The sequence below is a fragment of the Pantherophis guttatus genome, chromosome 7, assembly GCF_059756535.1.
Source record: "Pantherophis guttatus breed Tessera chromosome 7, ASM5975653v1, whole genome shotgun sequence".
Lineage (NCBI taxonomy): Eukaryota > Metazoa > Chordata > Lepidosauria > Squamata > Colubridae > Pantherophis > Pantherophis guttatus.
This window is the reverse complement of record NC_142069.1, coordinates 52,662,314-52,687,066: the sequence shown is the minus strand read 5'-3', so window position 1 is coordinate 52,687,066 and position 24,753 is coordinate 52,662,314. Positions and strand designations below refer to the sequence as shown.

At 41.9% G+C, this 24,753-nt stretch overlaps 1 long non-coding RNA gene across 2 annotated transcripts in view; it reads right to left on the bottom strand.

The window, feature by feature from the left end:
* The window catches only part of LOC148112844 (uncharacterized), a 64,169-nt gene that overhangs the window by 31,037 nt on the left and 8,379 nt on the right, over positions 1-24,753 (bottom strand). For both annotated transcript variants that reach the window (XR_015728750.1, XR_015728749.1), the window contains exons 2-3: positions 5,263-5,468; positions 4,243-4,309 (exon numbers count right to left, since the gene is read on the bottom strand). This is a non-coding gene — a long non-coding RNA (uncharacterized LOC148112844). The remainder of the gene's footprint in view (positions 1-4,242; positions 4,310-5,262; positions 5,469-24,753) is intronic.

The window sequence follows — 24,753 nt, the reverse complement described above, 5'->3', positions numbered from 1 at the left end:
AATGGATCAGCTTGAGACACACAAGATTATTAACATTAGAAGGACATGATCTCCAACCAGGCTGGCATGCCTTCTTATGGCATGGGAAGAATAAGATACATAGTTATTTTCAGAGACACTATGTTAGGAATGCATTTTTATTAGTCTGGTTTAAAATAAAGGAACAACACTATTTGAAAATACCAGTCTGGCTTTCCATATTGGAGGCATTGGTACATCCTAATGTTATTAACATGGAAAAAAATGTAAGATATAAAGATATTTTGAATTATAAAGGGGAATTAAAAACTAAACAGGAACTTAATACCCAAGGCATAGACATTGCATGGTGGCCACATATGCAGATACAATCCCATTACAGGAAAGATGCTAAAATGTATGGTTTTAATAAAGAGTTAACAGAATTAGACCAGATATTAACTGGAACAGATGATAAACTAATAAAGAAATTACATTGTTATTTATTAAGTATTAAACTTGAAAGTGAGCAGATAAAGGAGACAATGATTGCTTAGGTTAAAAACTTTGGATATGCAATAGAATTAGATAAATGGCAGAAACTATGGGACAGAAATATTAAATCAACTATGTCAACTGCATATAAAGAAAATTTGTATAAAATGTTTTATAGATGGCATTTTGCACCGGCAAGACTGACAAAAATGTATAAAGATAGATCTGCTAAATGCTGGAAGTGTAATCAACCATCTGGTTCATACTACCATATGTCGTGGACATGCCCAAAAGCTAAAGAATATTGGACAAAAATACATACTTGTTTGGAAAAAATGCCAAAGCAACACATAGACTTGAAACTAAAGATAATTTTGTTGGATATTTTACTGGAAAAATATGATAAAAGGACTATATATCTGGTTTTACATATACTAACCGCAACTAGAATTGTATTTGCACAGCAATAGAAAAATGATGAGATTCCGTCAGAGGAGAAGGCAATTAAGAAAATATTAGAATGCGCAGAAATGGATAGATTAATGCTCACTATTAAGGATAAAGGAGAAACTGAATATTTTTTGATATGGGATGTATTTTATCAATGGCTAGACAACAGAAACAGAAGTTAGAAAGGAGGAAACATAAAAAGAGGAAATGTTAATGTGGAGAGTTGTTAAAGAAGATGATGTTAAGTATTATTGTTATTATATTATTATACTATCAATATTATTGTGATGAATATTACAACAAATATGTGGATTATGACTGTTCAAAAGTAACTGTACCCAGATCACACACTGGTTGATGGAAATTGAATGTTATATAAATAAAATAAATAAAGCATAAAAAAAAGAAAGAAACAGTTTAACACAATAAAAGAAACTGGATTACATGGCACTTTTTACTGGAAACAGTACAGCTTTTCAAGGGCAAGCAGATCTGGAGAAAACAGAGAAAAATTCTATGTCACATAAAAAATCCAAGATAACCTTACAGTGGATGTGGTCATGATGAAATGCTAGCTGGCTTGTGAGTCAGTCTAATTAGCTCATAACTGGGATCTGTCGTCCACAATTAAGCTGGACTCTAGCTCTAGTTTGGTGCTAGAAGGGTGAAATTTAATGGAAAATTGGTAGAAGATTGGTTACCAGATTGTCTAGATCGGTGGTGTCAAACTGGTGGACCGTGGGCCAGATGCATCAGAGGCAGGCCACGCCCACCCAAGCTCTGCAAATGGGGAAAACATCGAGAAACATCACATGATAGCAATATGATGTGGTGAGTTTGACACCCATGATCTAGATAAACAAACTGAAGGCTTTATTAATCTTTTTTTAAAAAAACAAATCCATTTCATCTCGTTTATGAAAAAAATGGAACTTTCTGCTAAATTTCTATTTTATATATATTTGAACATAGATAAGATTATACTTTCACATCCTTCTCCTTTCTTCATTGTTTCGCAAATAATTAGAATCATTGGACCTTAGGGTGAAGGCCCTTAATTGGATGCATGTGGACACACTATAGTTGTTACAATACCAGCCTGCCTGACCAACTAACTAGTTTATTTTTTTGTATGGCCACGCCCACTACATTTATCATTTTGTGAATGGATGAAGAAAGATGGGAGTCATCATACACACAGTATTCTTATGAAATTCAAAAATGCACCCTCTAACCAACAGAATTGAGGATTCCTGGCTTAAAGATCTTAGACATTGCACAAATATGCCTAGTATTAATGTGAACACCCCAATATATATGTTCAGATATTCAAACATCTGAGAAGAGACACTTCTCAGGAAGACATCATTTTCTAAACATTTATGAACAGGATCACATGAAGAAGACAAAAGGGTTGTTCTAAGTCTCAGGTCCTAAAAGAAACAAACTCCGAGACAAGAAGTTCATGATATTACTTTTGCTTCTTATTTATCTCCCTCAAACCAGGGGTGAAATCCAGCAGATTCTGACAGGTTCTGGAGAACCAGTAGCGGAAATTTTGAGTAGTTCAGAGAACTGGCAAATACTACCTCTGCCTAGCCCCAGAGTGGGGTGGGAATGGATATTTTGCAATATCCTTCCCCCAGGAGTGGGGAGGGAATGGGGATTTTGCACACCCACCATGCCACACCACACCCACCAAGCCACTCCCACAGAACCGGTAGTAAAAAAAACTTGGATTTCACCACTGCCTCAAACTATATTTTTAATCCTGAAAAACGGAAGAGTGGCAGGTCTTTAACACTCCTTGTACTCATCACCTTTGTTATATGTTCATTTTTAAGAAAAGCTAATGCATGCATCTGATGAAATGAATTATTGTCTACAACAGGATATGAGAACCATGCAGTCTCAAAACTGCCCTAAGAAATGCTTTTCTTGTTTTTGCTGCAAGAAACTAACAGAACTAGCTTTCAGAGTAATGTCTGGAATGTGACCAAAGCCTCAAACCCTTTCAGTACACATTTAACATTGGCCTTTATTCCTGCACCAAATAATGAGGTATTCCTAATATCAATTTGATATATTTGGATTTAGAAATATAATAACTTTAGTAGGAGATTCTGGAATGTGCTTATGCAGATAGGCTCTTACCAGTGGTGGGTTTCAAAATTTTTTACTACCGATTCTGTGGGCGTGGCTTGGTGGGCATGGCATGACTTGGTGGGTGTGGCTTTGTGGGGGTCCCAGGGGAAGGATACTGTAAAAACTCCATTCCCTCCCCAATCCAGGGGAAGGATACTGCAAAATCCCCATTTCCTCCCTTAGCATCTGGGACTTGGGAGGCAGAGAATAGATGGGGGTGGAGTCAGAATTTTTACTACTTGTTCTCTGAACTACTCAAAATTTCTGCTACCGGTTCTCCAGAACTGGTCAGAACCTGCTGCAACCCACTTCTGGCTCTTACATATATAAGGACATTTATATGTGAAATCATTTTTCTTTTCTGATAAATGAAGCCAGTTTACCAGAGCAAGCAATTCTGTAAAAAAAAAAAAAAAAAGTCTGCATTTACTGAAAGGGCAAAACTTAATATTAAAGCACACTGGATAAGGAAAAATACTTTCCTTTATTTCACCAAGAAATAGGAACTTACGTTTTGTGAATTCATTAACAAATGTTGTATTTTACAAGTATCTAAACCAATATTTTTCAAACTTGGCAATTCTAAGGTTTGTGGACTTCAACGCCTAGGATTCCCCAATTAAACTCTACACATCTTAAGAGTTGTCAAGGTTGAGAACACTGATCCAGGCAGTAGATGGCACTCAAACACTTCCAAATTTCTTACTGGGGCAACAAATCTCACTGCTGACATTTTCTTTTGCTCAGTGATGACAAAAAATAAAAAGCTGCAGCCTTCACATAGACCTATCCTCTGGCCACTGATTTAACTAGGCTGGTAGCTCTCTTATTTTATGACACAGCATTGACTACATGAATATTTCTTGGAGATGGAAGAAGCACACATTATTCTCCCTACCCTTAAAAAGTTTTTAGTCATTTCCCAGCACCAGTTAATTTCAGGATTTACATGTTTCCCTGAATAAACATTGAACATTGAGTGTGGTGGCGCGACAGCTTCCACAGTACCTGGATGAAGCTGTCTATTTGGATCCGCTCCAGTCCGGCTTCAGACCTGGGTACAGCACGGAAACGGCATTGGTTGCTGTCATGTATAAATGCCTCACTCATACCAGATGAGAAAACATGCTTTGGGATGATAAGGGTTAACTCACTCCTCCCTTCTAAATGTATTATTCACAAACCACTCCCTACCTTTAGTTCCGCCTCCTTGGTATAAAAGGTGGAGCACATCACTTTTTCTCTTCTTCCTGCGATCACTCTGTGAATGAAGAATGATATCTGTAAATAAATTATCTTCTGTTTGAATGAAAAAGAAGTCTGTGTCTATTATTGAGTCAGATCCTCGAATTATGGCAACAAATTGGTAGCAGAGGATGGTTTAGTGACTCAATAAAAAAGCAGACATGCCAAAGAAAGAAAACTCCAGAAATAAAAAGGAAAGACCCAACTCCAGGGCACACACCAAAGAAATGGAAACAGATCAAGAAGTGATCAGCGAAATTCCAATGAAAATGACAGAAGAACCTGAAAACCTCACTACAGATGATGAAGAGGTAATCGATGAATTGAGCGACCAAGAAGCAAGCACGCCCGAAAGCAACACACTGAGATCAGAAATACTAAAGCTACTAAGGAACAAAAAAGACAACAAAAATCTCATTGCGAACCTCCAGGACATCATAAAAGATAGCGGAGCAGCGAGAGAAAGCTACATCAACACACCAGAACCAGAAGACCACGAACTGGTAAGCGATTTACCCATAAACAAAAATATGACTAAGGCAAAGGCTAGCGATCCCACGCAAAATTTTGAATGGCAGCCCGCCAAAATGACTGACCAAGAACCAATCAGAAAACAGAGTTCAAAATGGCCGGCGCAAAAAACTCCACACATCAAAAAGAATATAAAAGAAAAATTCTACTGGTCGGAAGAATCCGATACAGACACCGAAGAAACTCCAACTGAACTTCAAATCGAAACAGCTATGAAAACGCTTTTCGCAGCTTTCGGCCCAAATCTAAAAATCTCAAAAGAACCACCGAAAACGCCAAAAAGAGCCGACCAAATAACAAAGAAAAGACCAGCCGCACGTCCAAAAGAAGAAGGCACAGAAATAAACACACAAACATCCCAGCGTCGATTAAAATCAACTCCGATCCAATCGACAAGGCCGCTAACACCTGAGCCCAGGGGATCTTGCAAATACTCACCCACACCGCAGATGTATCCGGGAGCCAGGGACCTCCACCATGACGACTACGAGAGGAAAGGACAAGCCTCGCTTCACCACTGGACACCCAAAGCCGAACCAGAAAGCGAATCTTCAGAGGAAGACCACTACGAGGGAGCTGCAGCGGCAAGACCCTTCCCCGACAGCTTCAGAAACGAAATGAGCTTCGCGCACGCGCAAATACATCTAGACAAACATAGAGACAGTAAAGAACAGAAGGAACCGTTCAGACTGGCTGCGAGTATACCTACACCCTTCTGCAATTACCAGCATATCCAGCACCATGGACAGCCACCAGCTGTGAGTAACATAGCAAATAACATTGGAAATCTACCTAATGATTTTCCCAAATTGAGAATAGATGGTGTTAATTTACTGGAGTGGAGTCAGCAACTCCAGGTTGTTTTTTTTAAAGAAAATTTATTGTTTTTCATTACTAACCCTCCTAAAAAACCATGGACACTAAAATTGGACTTCCTACATCACAGAGCATTTTATTTACTAATCTCCAGTATTTCACCTGCTATTTATCATAGTATTAAGCATAATTTAACTGTTTTAGAAATAATTCATTGTATGTTTAAACTGTTTCATAGTGAGAGTGTAGCAACCACAACCAGAATATCTAAAAACTTTTTCTCAGCTAGGATTAAGCCAGGAGTCACTATAAGTGAACATCTATTATCATTAAATACCACCAGAGCAGAATTACATTTAAGGGGAGAAATTATATCTGATCAGAAAATGAAAAGCGTTATTATTAATTCATTAGACTCATCATGGGATAACTTTATATCACATCTAGATACAATTAACTTAGGCTATCTATCTATCGAGAGTTTATCAAACAGGCTAATTGCTGAGGATAATTTGAGAAAAAATCGCTATAATACACACAAAGAACACAGACACGTCAAAAGGGTAGTATTCCAAGATAGACACCAGGACACGATAGAGTGTTATAACTGTGGGTCCAAAGAACATTATAGGAGAGACTGCCCCAAGCCTCCTAGAGAGAAACAAAGACAAGACATAAGGAACAGATATCGTGATAGACAATCATCCATTGACAGGTATAGACACAGAAACTCTCCAAACTTTAGAGAACCAAGGGGAAGCAGAGATAACTCAAGAGATAGAAAATCTGGGTCACTATATGGGATAGAAAAACATACAAAACCCAAGAATCTAGACACAAAAGACAGTGCATGGCTCATTGATTCTGGAGCAACAAATCATACAACGCACGATAGGAAAATATTATCTTCTTTCATTGAAGAGAAATTTTTAATTAAAGTAGCTAATCAAGATGAAGTTCAAGTTATTGGAAAGGGAAACATAGAACTACCCGGATTAGGAAAAATAGAGGGGGTACTATTAGTACCTAAAATACCCCATAACATTCTTAGTGCGATCAAATTAAGCAGAGAATCAAACATAGACATAACATTCTCAAAAGGAAAAGTATCACTAGAGAGAAACAAGATAAACATAGGTAATGTAACTATCAAAGGGGATCTACCATACCTAAATACAGAAGAAAAATGGCCACATAACATAAATTCAAATATAGAATCAAACACTAACATAGAAATAGAAGAAGGTAAAAATAGTGACAATGACGAATGTGAAACAGAACATGATGATGAAGCTGTACTAGACAACAATACATGCACAAACAGGAAACCCATAATAGGAAAGCCAATACATGATGAATGTGCACACATACTCCATAGAAAATTAGGACATTCCAGTTTTCCTGTAATACAAAAAATGAGTAATCATGCTGAAGGTGTTAAAATAAAACACTGTAAAAATTACTTGGAATGTTCAGTATGCAAACGTTCAAAATTAAAAACCAAGCCCAGACCCAAAAAGGCAACAAGATCAACCAATCATATTTTCAATTTAGTACACATGTATCTAGTTGGTCCATTAACACCATCAATTACATATAAAAAACGATACTTCCTCACTATTGTAGACGACTTCAGTCGTTATGGTTTTGTCTACACTTTAAGGCATAAGAATGAAGCATTTCAAAAGTTTAAAGAATTTCATAAGCGTGTAGAGACACAACATCACATACAAATCAAACAAATTATGACAGATAGAGGGTCCGAATTCATGTCAAAGGAATTCTCTCATTGGCTTAAACCAAAAGGAATGTTACATTTTAGCTCTAGCCCCTTTTCAGCCTTTCAAAATGGAGTCGTAGAACGACGAAACTCTACATTACAAACCATGATTAGATGTACATTAGAAGATGCAGAATTAGGTAAGCATTTCTGGTCAGAAGCCCTGGTATATTCCAACTATACACTGAATCGACTTTGGTCTCTTGTCATAAACAAAACACCATACGAATTGATGTATAATAAAAAACCCCAGATAGCTCATCTGCATGTGTTTGGAGTTACAGCAGATGTACACATACCAAAACAATTACGACGTAAAGGAGATAAGGTGTCCAAAAGGCTTAGATTCATGGGTTATGAACCAGGTACAAAAGGTTATAGGTTTATTGACAATAACAACAAATTCATAGTATCTAGGACTGCCGTGTTTCACGAACAAACTAATTGGTCCAAAATACATCTCAATGAAATACATTCAATAACAAGGCCCAACTTTAATCGACAAAACAAAACAGAGAAGAAGGAACAAACATACAAAACACAGGAAGACACTACCAAGGTATGGGTAGGAAATCGCCCCAAAATTAAAATAGATTCTCTAACACAAAAAGAAGCAAGATACTTACATGATAGCAATGATAAATCAGAAAGAACAATTAGATGCAACAGAAATCAAGTTCCAAAATGATTCGAAGACTATATAATGCACATACACAATGACCCAGTTACACCAAACACATATGAAGATGTATTAAAACTTCCTCTAGAAGAAAGAACCAAATGGGAATTAGCTATGTCTAAAGAAATGGACAGTTTATGGGAATTAAACGTATTCACTCCAGCCCCAGTACCAAAGGATAAAACAATCATAGGCACCAGATGGATCTTTAAGATCAAAAATTTGGAAGAGGGTAACACACTATATAAAGCACGATTAGTAGGGTTTTGCTCAAAGATAAAAGTTTTTCAAACCCACCACTGATAGAGACTTCAGATGTGGCTAGTCGGAGGGAGAACGGCTGTAAGGAGCTCTCTCAAAAGCAAATTAGGTTTTCCTTTTTTTAACGTTTTAAAGTATTTTTATATTTTTAACTCATTTTTAATCTATTTTTAATCTATACCGGACTCTAACAAAGCACATATAGTGTGGCTACTGTTTATTTTAGACATATTTTAACAACACTACAACCTGCATTCCTGGCCTAGGCTACTCCCGTGACTCCTCCTCGCAAGGCCTGAAATTCGGATTATCGGACTTGTTGACAAACCTCACTGGAGGCCCCTAACTTCGGAGGGGATTTTGAGCTGTTTGTTTTTGGAACGAGTACAGTAAGGAACTGGCTGCAGACGCTCCCGGTAGGACTGCCTTTAATGAAACCCTATCAGCTTTTAGTCTGCTTCCCCCACATATTTCCCTGTGAAATAATTTAAGCAATTTAAACAATTCTGAAAATAGATGATAGCAAAGAAGTAGGAGTAAAAGACAAGCCGTTGTTTGGAAAGGAGATTGGTTTTTATCTCTGTGGTGCCTCGGCTGAGACCATCATTAAGGCCTACCTTAACTACGATGGCTGAGGGAGGATAAATGATTGCGATATTTAATTCCGCTGGGAGAAGCTGGATCAACTGCCTACCAGAATGGGAAAGAAAAATAAGAGGCAGAGAGCTTGTTCTCTCTCCCCAGAATCTATGACGGAACTTAATTACTCCAAGCCTCTTAAAAAGCTGAAATTGGATGACTTTATGGAGAGGTGTAATCCAGAACTCCAATCTGAACTTCAAACTTTGTCTCTGTCGACTGTATCACTGGTAGAGGGAGATACAGAAGGGGAGTTTTCTTCCCGGATTTCAGATTCAAACTTGCCTGCTAGAATGGGTGATTTTTCAAGCTCTATCCCCTCACCTACTTCTAGCTGCCTAAAAGAAGTTCTGACATATTCAGACCTCAGAGAGATGGTCTGTACTCAGAGTATGTTAACTGCGCACACAGTAGATTCAATATATGACTTACTGACATCGATCAAAAGAGAGGATCTTCCAATTCTTAAATGGCCCTCACTCTGCAGCTAAGGAGGGTGAGATTGCACACCGTCCTCACGAGCGGAGAGAATGGGAGGGTGTAAGACCTCAACCCAAACAACAAAGCATTGCAAGTACTGATGCTAACCCTCATCAAGGAAGAAGGTTGTTAAAGAAACAAATCGCTTTAAGGATAAGGAAAATCCCATGCAATAGAGGACGATGGACTTCAAAGGAAAGGATAATCCTCTCACTTGCACAGCTATTGAAATCTGATCCTTTATTAATAGATCTACTCAGATATGAAAAACTTCCCCAGCATAGCAATTGTGTCCGACTAATACTGCATTTTGACAGCAATACTATACCGAATGCTGTATAGCATGAAAAGAAAAGAAAAGGATCCCTGCTCAGATTTGAAGTCATTCCTACAAGAGTCTTCTCGAGTGGGCCTATTAAACCGCTTTTACAAGGATTTAACCAAACATCAAAAATGGTACCTAGGAACCACTCTGCTACCTCCAGGGTCTTTCCTCCAGAATCCGGAGAAACTATGGAGGCAGGCCAGATCAGGGAGGTCCCATATATGAAGGCAAGCACCGACAAGCCAGAGGATGTTATAATCAGCGAATTTGTCTCCTTGTCTCCTAAGGAGCAAAGGTCAATGTTAATTGAATTTGACTTATTAAGACCTTCGCTAGCAGAAGCCTGCAGTTCAACAAGAAGGCCATCCAAGTCGGAAGAATGGGGAAAGCACCTGCAGACAAGGCCTAAAGTCGTAAAGTCTGTCCAGCGGGATAGAACGGAAGGCAAAAGTTTTTTCAAAGAAACAAAGACTATGAACGTAGCGGCAGAAGTTCACCCTCCCCCAACAGTGCAACTGCCCTCACCTGTCTCATCTTCTTTGAGAACGGAGGAGGCACTTCCGCAACAAACAGAGGCCACTTTTGACTCCTTTGGCACTCCAGAGAAGGCGGTGGTAGTAATTCCGAACCCCTCCACCAGAAGGGTGGAGGAAGAGACACAAGGAGTAGTGCCTCGGGGTGATTGACTAGACAACAAATGGCCAACAACTAGGGTACCTTATATCCCCAGCCTTTCCTTCCTGTCCTGGAATATAGCGGGCTGGAAAGGCATTGCAAACCGGATGGATTTAATAAAATTGATTTCAACACATCATCTTATCCTCCTTCAAGAAACCTGGCTGACTACTAATGATCCACAGATCAGCTTACCGGGTTTTGCCTCATGGCATAAACCAGCAGGCAAAGTCAATTTAAGAGGGAGGGCAATTGGGGGCTTAACCACGTTGGTCAAAAGGGATATGGGATGGAAGGGTGAAGAAATTTCTTTAGATCCTCAATTCCAATATATTCTGCCTATTAGATGTACGTACAGGGGGATGGACTTAATCTTAATCAATGTATATATCGCTCCTTTTTCATTCCACCTTCTAGGAAGGGATTTGTGGGATGAATTAGACTCAGTATTAGCTACCTTAAAGGGATGCTTTCCCGAAGCAAAAATTATATTAGCTGGAGATACTAATGCAAGACTAGGTCCCTCAATGAAGAGCTATGCTAACCGAGGCCTGGTACCAACTGGATACTTTTATAATGAGTTCACTTGGTCCTCAATGGACAAGAGGACCAATAAATATGCCCAGAGGTTAATTTCCCTCCTGTTTATGAATGATGTGCAAGTACTAAGCGGCTCGAGTGATGGGTATATATATCCCTATACTTTCTCATCCAACAAAACCTCAACCTCTATCGATTATATCTGCACTTCCTCTAGTTTAGTACACCATTTTTCAGAAGTAAGAGCTATATTTAGAGAGGAAAGTGACCACTTTCCCATCACGGCTCTGGTTTCACTCTCTTCAGAAGTTAGGCCTCATTCAAGAGAGGAAATTGACACCTTAGCAAACGCCCGGGTTTATAACTATAAAAGGTTATATTGGCACAGACTTGATGTCAAATCTGTTACCACTTATTTGGGCTCAGACGAAGCCAGACACCTAGCAAGGGAAATCTCCCAATCTAAGCCCGGAGACAACACCCCAATGCCATCTTATACAGAGCTAACTTCTACTCTTAGGAACTTAATGATCTAGAATGATAGAAAAGTAGATGGGATCTCTAGAAAGTGGTTTGATGATGATTGTCATAACTTGAGGTCAAATCTAAGAGCCGCAATTAAGAAAGTTAACCGATCCAGACAGGATGGTGATTATTCAAATATGGTTCAACTCAGGAGAGCATACAAATCCCTCCTGAAAAACAAGAAAAGTAGCTATAACACCAGGATGTGGAAAGAGGTAGAAATGGCAGCGAAATCCCAATTCCCTACGATCTTTTGGCATAAGATAGCCGGTATATTAAAACAACGTTCCCCTTTATGGACACTGATATATCAGCAGTAAAATGGGAGAAGCACTATCTTGCTTTATTTGATGGTAACAATACAACAAATGTCTTGCAGTTGGACATCCTCCAGCAAGAATTAAGGAAATGTCCGGAATGGACACCAGTTACCCCTACCGAAGTTAAGCATATAATTCAATCCTTAAAGGCCGGGAAGGCCCCTGGAGAGGACTTGTTGCCTCCTGAACTCTTTAGGTCCAACATTGACTTTTGGGTACCGGTGCTGGTAGCACTGTTTACTTATATCGATAAAGTAGGGATAATCCCTGAAGGGTGGAGGTTAGCTATAGTTTTTCCAATTTTTAAGAAAGGTGACAGAGCCGCCCCATCCAACTACCGACCCATCAGTCTTCTTAATATAATTTCAAAAATGTATACGAAACATCTCCTAAATAAAATAGAGGACTGGTGCTTGGATAAGGAAATTCTGGCAAATGAGCAGGCAGGTTTTAGATCAGGTAGGTCTACCATAGACAATTGTTTTGTCCTTTCCCACTTAATTAATAAATACAAGACCCAGGGGAAAAAGCTGTATACCGCCTTTATTGATCTTACTGCTGCTTTTGATTCTATAGATAGGAACCATTTGTGGAGGAAACTACAAGTTATGGGGATGGACCCCAGACTTATTTTGTTGATCAGGATTCTCTATACTAATACGGCAATTAGAGTCAGATATGCAGCAAATGGGGCCTCAACAAACAGCATACCGACAACTAGAGGAGTGAGGCAGGGCTGCCTGCTGGGCCCTACTCTTTTTAACCTTTATATAAATGATATCCCAGCGCAGCTGGATGATCTTATGATGCACAGCCCCCAAATAGGCTCTAGATTTATTAACGTATTAATGTATGCCAATGACTTAGTGTTGTTTTCTAGAACCCAAATAGGAATGAGGAGACTTCTTGACAAGCTCACACGTTACTGTACTGCAAACCACTTGACTATAAATGTAGCTAAATCAAAAGTTTTAGTCTTTGGCAACAAAAATAAAAAACACAATTGGCAGATTAACGACACAAAAATTGAACAAGTTACCCAATATACTTATCTTGGAATTGTTTTTTTCCAGTGCAGGAGGTTGAACTCCGCACCATCAATACCTTTCTCAAAAGGTTAGAGCAGGAGCAAGCCTTGTATCTAAATTAAGTAAACGAATCCAACCAACCTCCATTTTACCTCTTCGTAAAGTCTTTCAGGCTAAACTTGTTCCGATCATGCTCTATGGTGCTGAAATTTGGGGTCTTACAGAGGCCCCCATATTAGAGAGAACTCAAAATAATCTGTTAAGGAGGATGCTTGGGGTAAACAATTCCACTTCAGCTGCAGCCGTCAGAGCTGAATTGGGACATTTCTCACTATACACCTATACAATCACTAGGGCGGTAGCCTACTGGCTAAAAATGACCCAGATGGATGCCAGCAGACTCCCTAAAATATGTCTAGAGGAACAGCAAATTTCAAATCCTCAAAGGTATTCCTGGCTAACCCGGCTGTCAGAAATATTGAACCGATATGGCGTAGGGTTCCCGTTGTGTGACACACTGAACCAAGTTAAACAATGGATTAAAGATATACACGGGCAAATGGATATGGCAACCCTTTCAACTAATCATTCCCTTAAACTGCTGACAGCAGTTAAAACAACTTTCACCCTGGAAAAGTATTTATATTTAGAAATGCCATCAGTGGAGAGACAGTTATTTGTTAAGTTTAGATTCGAACTTCTAGATACCAACGTTAGATTCGGCCGTTATCGGAAAATCCCGTATGACAAAAGAATATGCATATGTGGGGTAAATGTCGTGGAGGACACGGCGCATATAATATTCGAATGTAGTCTCTATCAGGAAGTTAGAAATCAATATCTGTCCCCAATTATAAATAAATTTCCCCACTGGAATATAAGCCAAAAATTAGCATTTCTGTTGAGGGCTGACTCTCCTCCCCTGGTAAGAGCGATCACTCGATACCTTAAAAGGTTGACGGCAACATGAGCCAGTTATATCAAGGAAAATTTTATCGATTGTAAGAAAGATGAGCTCAGTTAGAGAGGAGCTATCCTATTTGGGTTATCTAGTCTTCTAGTCTTGGCAACTTAGCTATTGAAATTTGATATGGTAAAATTTTAATGTCATCTATCATATATTTTTAGATTGCTATTTTTGTAACTGTTTTATCTTTTTCCCTTTTTCTCTTCTGTTTTGTTTGAAAAGGCCTTCGGGCTATTCAATAAACTATACATGCTCAAAGATACCCTGAGGATTATACCGACACATACTCTCCTATGGTGAGAACAGAAAGCGTCAAGACAGCTTTAGTAATAGCATCAGCACTTAATCTTGATGTTTTTCAGTATGATATACAGACAGCATATCTACACGCCAAACTTGATAAAGAAATTTATGTAAGAGCCCCACACAGTAAAAACACAAACAAAAATGACACATGGTTACTCAACAAAAGTCTATATGGATTAAAACAATCCGGTAAACGTTGGTACGAATGTCTGGTTAATGTACTCAAAACCATGAATTTTAATGCCACAGCAGCAGATAATTGTTTTTTCATTAGGAGAGAAGGCGAATCATTAGAGTTTGTATTAATATATGTGGACGATATTCTATATATTGGTAAACATAAAAATAAGAGGGACATTTTTGTAACAAAACTAGGGGAACATTTTTCATTGAAGTCACTGGGAAAGGTAAATAAATATCTTGGAGTACATATCAATAAAACTGAAAAAGGATTTAGCCTATCACAAAAGGATAAAATAATCGAACTCTTAAACAAATGTAACATGATTAATGCAAAACCTTGTGACACTCCCATGCAGGTTGACTTTATAAAAAATATGAACGAATCATCTCCAGAATTTAATGACAATACGCTTTATAGATCAGTTATCGGTTCCCTTTTGTATATTGCTAATTGGACCAGGCCTGATATTGCTTTACCTCTTAATTTGTTATCTAGGTATGTAAGCAAACCCTTAGTATATCATTGGGAAGCGGTAAAGAGAGTATTAAGATATTTGAAACACAGCTTAGATTTTTGCTTATTATTAGAACCAGACAATATTAAAGAACCTATTCTCACTTGTTACGCTGACGCTGACTGGGCAGGCGACACTAAGAGTAGGAGGAGTACATCTGGTTACGTATTCTTTCTTAACAATTGCCCAGTCTACTGGTATACTGGAAAGCAGAATTTAGAAGCAACTTCGACTACGGAAGCAGAATACATTTGTTTATATAAAGCAGCTAACAATCTTATTTGGTTTAATGATTTATTAACTAATATCTGGAAGAACCCATCACAACCCATTATAATATATGAAGATAATAAGGCTGCAATAGAAATATCAAGAGCAGACGCTATTGGGCAACGATCTAGGCATATAGACATCAAATACAAACATGTAAGACAATTATCTGGAGAGGGGTTCATCAAAGCCATTCACTGTGACACTACAGAACAAATAGCTGATATATTAACTAAACCGTTACAATCTAAGCAACATAAATATTTAGCATCAAAATTATGTGTCCAATATTATTCTACTTCTGAATGTAATTATTGTTGTGTATCAGCTCGGCATTTAGAGGGGGATTTGTCATGTATAAATGCCTCACTCATACCAGATGAGAAAACATGTTTTGGGATGATAAGGGTTAACTCACTCCTCCCTTCTAAATGTATTATTCACAAACCACTCCCTACCTTTAGTTCCGCCTCCTTGGTATAAAAGGTGGAGCACATCACTTTTTCTCTTCTTCCTGCGATCACTTTGTGAATGAAGAATGATATCTGTAAATAAATTATCTTCTGTTTGAATGAAAAAGAAGTCTGTATCTATTATTGAGTCAGATCCTTGAATTATGGCAACAGTCGCGTTGGTGGATGATCTCTGGAGGGCTCGGGATAGGGGCTATTCCTCTATCCTGGTCCTGTTAGACCTCTCAGCGGCTTTTGATACCATCAACCATGGTATCATGTTGCGCCGGCTGGAGGGACTGGGAGTGGGGGGCACCGTTTTGTGGTGGTTCTCCTCATATCTCTCCGACCGGTTGCAATCCGTGTTGACAGGGGGGCAGCGGTCGACCCCGAGGTGCCTTGTTTGTGGGGTGCCACAAGGGTCGGTCCTCTCACCCCTCCTGTTCAACATTTATGTGAAGCCACTGGGTGAGATCATCCATGGTTTTGGGGTGGAGTTCCATCAGTACGCTGATGATACTCAGCTGTACATCTCCACCCCAGACCATCCCAACGATGCCTTGGAAGTGATGTCCCAGTGCCTGGAGGCCGTGCGGGTCTGGATGGGGAGAAACAGGCTTCGACTTAACCCTTCCAAGACCGAGTGGCTGTGGCTGCCAGCGTCCCAGTATAGCCAGCTGACGCCATCGCTGGTTATTGGGGGCGAATCACTGGCCCCCACAGAAAGGGCCCGCAATTTGGGCGTCCTCCTGGACGCATGGCTGTCTTTAGAAGGGCATATGACGGCCATGGCCAGGGGGGCTTTTTATCAGGTTCGCCTGATACGCCAGTTGCGCCCCTTTCTGGATTGGGACTCCCTACGCACAGTCACTGAAGCACTCGTCACCTCTCGTCTGGACTATTGTAACACTCTCTACATGGGGCTCCCCTTGGGGTACACCCGGAGGCTCCAACTGGTGCAGAATGCGGCTGCGCGGGGGATTATGGGAGCGACGGGGCGCTCCCATGTGACTTCTCTCCTGCGCGAGCTGCATTGGCTTCCGGTGGACTTCCGGGTGCACTTCAAGGTGTTGGTGATCACCTTTAAAGCGCTCCATGGCTTAGGGCCAGGGTACTTATGGGACTGCCTTCTGCCACCAATAGCCTCCCACCGGCCAGTTCGCTCCCACAGAGAGGGCCTCCTCAGGGTGCCGTCGGCTAGACAATGCCAGCTGGCGACCCCCAGGAGAGCCTTCTCTGTGGGGGCACCTACCCTTTGGAACAATCTACCCCCAGAGATACGAGTGATCTCCAACCTCCGGACTTTTCGCCGGGCCCTGAAAACTCATCTCTTTCAGTTAGCCGGTCTCTCTTGATTTTATGATTTTATGGTTGATTTTAAATTTTGATATGGATTTTAAATTGATAAATTTTAAACTATGGGCCAAATTTAATTATTTTAAATCTATTTTTAATCGTACTTTATGTATAAATGTTTTATTTTGGCTGTTCACCGCCCTGAGTCCAAAAGGAGAAGGGCGGTATAGAAATTTGAATAATAAATAAATAAATAAATAAATAAATAAATAAATAAATAAATAAATAAATAAACAAACAAACATTGTGGGTGGAAAAACTTGTAAAAATCTAGTTCAGATGGCAAAAGCAGCTGTATGAAGATATTTCTGAAATATAATTACATTTAAAATTCAGGGCCAACAATGAATACAAATAACACACAACTACACTTTAACCATTTAAAATCACCGATCTGTTTGTAATTGCTTTCTCTTGATATACATGATATGCACCTGGATTAAATTTGGTGTTTGATTACAGGAGAAATAGCTTCTCCATTTTTTATATACAACTATGCATCTGAATAACAGTAGTTCCTTTTCATTTATCAAAGTTTGTCTTCCATCTGGATTGGTTCAAAATTCTATGTTGTGAGAGGAAAAAGTAAAAAATGGCAACCTGATTTATTTATTTATTTATTTATTTATTAAATTTATATACCGCCCTATTCCTAAGGGACTCAGGGCGGTGAACAGCGAACGATAAAAATACATGTAATACAAACGTTAATAATAAAAAACCAATTAAAATATACTAAACATTCTGGTCCTAGATAATTCAAGACATCCCAGTTTAAAATAAAATCAAAAAGCAATATAAAGGGAAAGTTAGGCCAGGCCGGCCTGCTGAAACAGGAATGTTTTGAGGGCACGGCGGAAAGTGCCCAGATCCGGAATCTTCTGTATATCTGGGGGGAGCTCGTTCCAGATGGTGGGTGCCCCCACAGAAAAGGCTCTCCCCCTGGGGGCCGCCAGTCGACATTGTTTGGCTGACGGCACCCTGAGAAGCCCCTCTCTATGGGAGCGTACTGGGCGGTGAGAGGCTATTGGTGGCAGAAGGCGGTCTCGTAAGTACCCCGGTCCTAAGCCATGGAGCGCTCTAAAGGTGGTAACTAAGACCTTGAAGCGCACCCGGAAGACCACAGGGAGCCAGTGCAGCTCGCACAGGAGGGGAGCCACATGGGAGCGCCATGCTGCTCCCATAACTACCCGCGCGGCCGCATTCTGGACCAGCTGGAGCCTCCGGGTGCTCTTCAAGGGGAGCCCCATGTAGAGAGCATTACAGTAGTCCAGGCGTGAAGTGACGAGGGCATGAGTGACCGTTTTTAACGAGTCCCGATCCAGAAAGGGACGCAACTGGCGAATCAGGCGAACCTGATAAAAAGACCTCCCGGCCACAGCTGTCAAGTGTTCTTCTAAAGACAGCCGTGAGTCCAAGAGGACGCCTAAGTTGCGAACCCTCTCCATGGGGGGCAATGACTCATCCCCAATAGTCAGTGATGGCACCAATTGACTGTATCGGGACGTCGGAAACCACAGCCACTCGGTCTTGGATGGGTTGAGCCTGAGTCTGTTCCTCCCCATCCAGATCCGTACAGCCTCCAGGCACTGGGACATCACTTTAAGGGCATCATTGGGGTGGTCCGGGATGGAGATGTATAGCTGAGTATCATCAGCATACTGATGATACTTCACCCCAAAACCACGGATGATCTCACCCAGCGGCTTCACATAAATGTTGAACAGAAGGGGTGAGAGAACCGACCCCTGTGGCACCCCACATACAAGGGGCCTCGGGGTCAACCTCTGCCCCCCTGTCAACACAGACTGCGACCGATCAGATAGAAAGGAGGAGAACCACTGCAACACGGTGCCTCCCACCCCTAACTCTTCCAACCGGTGCAGCATGATACCATGGTCGATGGTATCAAAAGCTGCTGAGAGGTCTAATAGGACCAGGATAGAGGAGCAACCCCTGTCCCGGGCCCTCCATTTCATGTACTGGATCAGCAAATAATGGTGATGGGACTATACCCCACAATGCTACAGACCACCCAGCTAACTTTAGAGTTATATCTCTTCCATCTTCTAAATTCTCTACTCTTTACCTCTGGTAGGTACCATTTTAGTTTTCTCTCTCAGATAACCTAATTGCAGCACTGCACCTGCCTTTCCTGTATATCTTGGATTAATCATATTCTAGCAGACAGCTCTCTATAGGGTTTAATAATTTTTAAAATAAATTTATTTTAAGTTTTAATGAATTAATCTTTCATTCCATGGCTTAAATCTAGGTTGTCCCCACCACCTTATCCCAAGCCATCTTTAAGCATGTAAGTTTTTAGTAATGAAAATATTAAGATCCAATTTGGTGTAGTTTTTAAGATATCAAGCTAGAAACCAGGGGACTCTGAGTTCTAATCCCATTTTAGGCATAAGGCCAGCTCAATGACCTAGGGCTTTCTCTTAGCTCTAGAAAGGAGGTCATAGCAAATTACTTCACTTTTGCCAAGAAAACTGCAGGAATTTGTCCAAGCAGTCTCCAATAATCAGACATGATTGTGTAGGAAGTTAGCACTTACCTGCATAGCACTTACCTACCTTTCATTCTTAGAAGAATGAAATATTCTAGGAAATATTTAAAAGGCAGAATATTATATTTAAAGGAGAAATATGTTTCTAAAGACATAAACTCAGAGCCTCAGTGTTATGTATGTATCTATTTTGTGCAGGAAATTCAAATGCAGCAATGCTTGTGATTGGTTAACGGGTATTTCAGAACTGTATATAAAGAGGGCTGTTGCCTGTGTTGCTTTGCTGAAGTCTCACCCTGAATTAAAGACCTGTTGTCACTAGCTTGCTTGTGCCTCTCGTTATTCCCATGCTACAACATTGGGACAAGGATGGGATTGAGGCCACAAGAAGCAAATCAAAAAGAGCTCTGAATTTCAGCCAGGGTGACGAGCGGTCCACGGAGACATATTGCGATGTCTGCCTATGTTCCGCCAAAACCCTTCGATCCGACCTGAGAGAAATGGGGGTCGTATCTGACCAGGTTCGAGTGTTCCCTGGAAGCAAATGAGATGCAAGGGCTCTCTGTGAATCGAAAAAGAGCCCTCTTCTTGAGCCACTGTGGGCCAAACATTTTCGAGATGGCCGAGTCCCTCTGTGAGCCAACTCCAGTCCAGACAGTCCCCTGAGATGTCTTACAAGCAAACCTGAGAGCCCACTACGCTCCCGTTCCTTCGAAGTTTGTACAACGCTACGAGCTCCGGCAATGAGTACATAGAGAAGGAGAACCGGTCAGCGCATATGTGGCTGCCCTTCAAAAAGCTGCAACGCATTGTGACTACCAGGATCCAGACGACGCGCTCCTTGAATAGTTGATTTGTGGCGTGAGAGACACTCGATTATAGAGGCGCCTGCTAGCGAAGCCAGATTTGACATTAGCCGGCGCGTTAGATGAAGCAAGGGCGCACGAAGCGTCCACTAAGGCTTCTGAAGCACTACAACATCCACAGCCGAGTAAAGACGGCCCAAAGTCAGCACCGGTTCATCGAGAGGAGGCGCGAACCAGTACAGAGGAAGAGTCAGATGAGGATGTCTTCCACACTGACAAAAAGAAGGGCGAGCAAAGTCGTCGCAGAGAAAACTGCTTGAGCTATGGTGGAGCTCATGAGAGACAATCCTGCAAATACCGAGACGCCATTTGCAGGCATTGTGAAAAAAGGGCCACCTGGCTAGAGTCTGTAGAGCTCAATTTCCTCAAAATAACAAGTCATGTGACTATCTCGACCAACCAGAACTGACACGTTCAAACCAGCCAACCAGAGATAGTGGCGCGAGAAAACGGCGCGAGAATCAAAAGTGAGAGACCTTCAGCACAAGAATCGGCCAAGCCAGCACATCTGTAGAGGAAAAGGTCTACACGAGAGTAGAAATTGAAGGGAGACCATGAGACATGGAAATTGACACCAGGTCTACCCTATCAATCATGTCATGGGCAACACTTAAATCGCTTCTACCGAAGTTCCAGAGAAATCAGCTTGCACAGCAATGAGTTTGCCTCCTCGACTACCAAGGAAACCGAGTTCCTGTGGAAGGCGTGGGCACATTCCGGGTCACCTACGGTGAGTTCCAGAAAGAGCCTCCCCTGACCATCGTCAGCAAGTCGCTGCCAAGTCTCCTGGACCTAGCTTGGTTCCAAGCCCTCGGTATGGGCTTCACGGGTGTCCACAGCATCAGCGGACCATCCCTAAAGGAAAGCCTCCTGCACGAGTTCCAGGACGTTTTTGAAGAGACGCTAGGCAAGTACGTGGGGGACCTCTATCTCTCTTAATTTAGACCCTAATGTAGCCCAGATTAGGTTAAAGGCAAGACGGGTACCATTTGCCCTAAAACCAAAAATAGACGCAGAACTTGACAAACTGATCAAACAAGGGGTGCTAGTCCCTGTAGATCACGCTAAGTGGGAAACCCCTATAGTCACGCCAGTAAAGTCAGATGGATCAATCAGAATCTGCGCTGATTATAAATGCACGATCAATAAGGCGTTGCAACAGAGCGCCCATCCCGTTCCAATCATCCACCATCTACTTCACTCCCTGGGCCCTGGCAAGATATTCGCTAAGTTAGACCTTGCCCAGACGTACCAGCAGCTGCCGGTAGATGATGCTACGGCAGAATCACAAACTATAGTAACGCACAGAGGTGCGTTCAAATACACTAGACTGCAGTTTGGGGTTAGCATTGCCCCAGGGCTTTTCCAGAGCACTATGGAGTGCCTTCTACAAGGACTCCCGGGGGTTGTTCCCTATTTTGACAATGTCCTCATTAGTGGCCAGAATGAGGCGCAGCTTGGAGATAGAGTTAGACAAGTACTAACCAGGTTTAGAGAAGCGGGACTTAAACTCAAAAAGTCTAAATGTAAAATTGCGGTACCCTCCGTAGAATTTTTGGGCTACCGAATCGACGGCACAGGAATTCACCCCACAGAAAGCAAAGTAAGGGCCATCCAAAATGCACCCACACCAAAGTCGAAGGCCGAACTGCAGGCCTTCCTGGGACTTCTGAACTTCTATACCATGTTCCTCAAAGACAAAGCCACCATTGCGGAACCATTGCGTAGACTACTAGGAAAAAACGTTCCCTGGGTTTGGGGCAAGACCGCAGCGGCCACGTTTAAGGCTGTTAAAAAACTTTTGTCTGAGGACAGCTTTCTTATCCAGTATAACTCAGAATTGCCACTTATACTTGTCTGCGATGCGTCCCCTTTTGGTGTAGGCGCTGTGTTGAGCCATAGATTACCATATGGGTTAGAGGCGCCCATTGCCTATTACTCTCGCATTCTGTCCAGTGCAGAATGAAATTACAGCCAGCTGGACAGGGAGGCCTTAGCAGCTGTTGCAGGGGTCAAAAAATTTCACGAATATTTGTTTGGCTGGATTTTTGAACTTATTATGGACCATCAGCCATTGTTGGGACTTTTGGCTGGCGACAAACCTACCCTGGCCGCTCTCTCCCCCCCGATGGCCAGATGGTCAATTTTCCTGGCCACTTACTCATACAGACTAATCCACTGACCGGGCTGGACTCTGGGCCATGCTGAAGCCCTCAGCCGATGCCTCTTGCCCGATCTGTTGGAAAACCCGACTCCGGAAGCCCCTGTATTATTGATCGATGTTGTATCCCTGGGGCCACTCTCGTCTGGCGAGGTGGCGAGGGCATCTGCCAAAGACACTGTTTTACGAACTGTGATGGCCTGGGTCATGAGGGGTTGGCCAACTAAGGTGGACAGTGGGGATTTTCAAGTGTTCTTTAACAAAAAGAATGAGTTGTCTATGTTGGGAGGCTGTTTATTGTGGGGCGACAGGGTGGTTATCCCCCTCGATTAAGGCATCGGGTGCTGGAATTGCTACACGAAGGGCACCCTGGTATAGTTAGAATGAAGAGTCTGGCTCGGAGTTATGTGTGGTGGCCACATCTCGCCCAAGATGTCACTGAGTGGGTGGGGAAATGCAGGCCCTGCCAGGAGTCCTGCCCGGATCCCCCTGTAGCTCCTGTTAGAGAGTGGGAAAAGCCTAAGGGACCATGGGGGAGGATTCATATCAATTTTGCAAGTCCCTTCCATGGCCAGAATTTTCTTATAATTGTAGACGCTTTTTCCAAATGGCTGGAAATAGCTTTAATGCCATCAATCACTTCTGAGGCTGTAATTAAGGTCCTCAGGAAACTATTTGCTACCCATGGGTTGCCCGACACCCTGGTTTCTAATAACGTGCCCCAATTCACGGCAATTCAATTTGAAGGCTACCTGGCCGAGTTAAGAATAAGACACGCATTATCTGCGCCGTTCCATCCGGCTTCAAATGGCCTTGTAGAGAGATTCGTACGAACGACCAAAGAAGCCCTGTCCTGACTCGATGTGGGAGACTGGCAAGCTAGGATTGATCAATTCTTAGCAATACAACATGCAACCCCATGCACTGCCACAGGGCGCAGCCCAGCAGAGCTTTTAATGGGCCGTAAGCTCAGGTGCACTCTCGATCGCTTACACCCAAACTATTCCACAGATAATTTTAAGGGGGAAGAGGGAGGTTTAAGACAATTCCAAATCGGAACCCCAGTATTCGCAAGAAATTATGCTAGCGGTCCACTGTGGATTGGGGGAATTATTGTGGGAATCACTGGTCTGAAATCATACACAGTGGACGTAGGGCAAGGTAAAATTTGGAGAAGGCACATAGATCAATTGCGTAAACGTTTGAATTGTGAAGCCTGTGAAAACTCCGATATGGTTAAACCTAACTTCCAAAGTTTCCCTGAAACAGCTATCTCAAGCCCGAGTAAACCGGATTACTTATCGGTTAAGCCTGAGTTCCAGCGCCACCCCAACGAGTCAATATTCCCAGCCGGGGATGGCCACGCCTCTGGAGAAATCCAGGAGGTTCCATTGGCGGAGCCAGGAGAGACGGGAGGTCCCTCTGACCGGCTCGATGCCTCACCAACAACTGAACTGCGCAGGTCAACCAGAGTGAAGTCACACCCTGGTAACTTGCGTGATTTTGTATGTAAATAGATAGGATAAGTGCCTTCTGGGAATGGAGGGGTGTTATGTATGTATCTATTTTGTGCAGGAAATTCAAATGCAGCAATGCTTGTGATTGGTTAATGGGTATTTCAGAACTGTATATAAAGAGGGCTGTTGCCTGTGTTGCTTTGCTGAAGTCTCACCCTGAATTAAAGACCTGTTGTCACTAGCTTGCTTGTGCCTCTCGTTATTCCCGCACTACAACACTCAGCTCCCTGCCTCCCCACCCCCCACAGATATTTTGGTGCCAACCTATCTACAAGACAAAAGGCTGAGCCAGCTTATCTACAAAACAAAAGACCTTCACCCTCAGGACATGATAGGATTAGCCCTCACTCAAGATCCAAATCAGGACAAAGATATTAAGCCATAATAGGAATTGCCCAACCCCCTTCATTACATCATCACCCAGCAAGATTCAACCAAGCTTGGGACTCAAGACAACCTACAAAGTTACCTGTGCATGGCCCCATGGAAGTCTGACAACCAATGGGATACCTGCCCTTACACAGGAATAGGAAGCTCCAAGGCAGGCCCCAAGAGAGGGTATAAATCTCTCTTTGTCTCTCATCCATGTACTCAATTGCCCAGGACCTCAAACCATGTGGCCCTGTCCACCATTAAACCATCTTTCGAAATAGCCTCCATGTTTCCAGTGTCTTCCTCCCCACTTGGAACTGAACCCAAATGGACATTTCTTCCAACAATTGAATGGAAGAAAAGGAAAAAGAAAAAAATGGA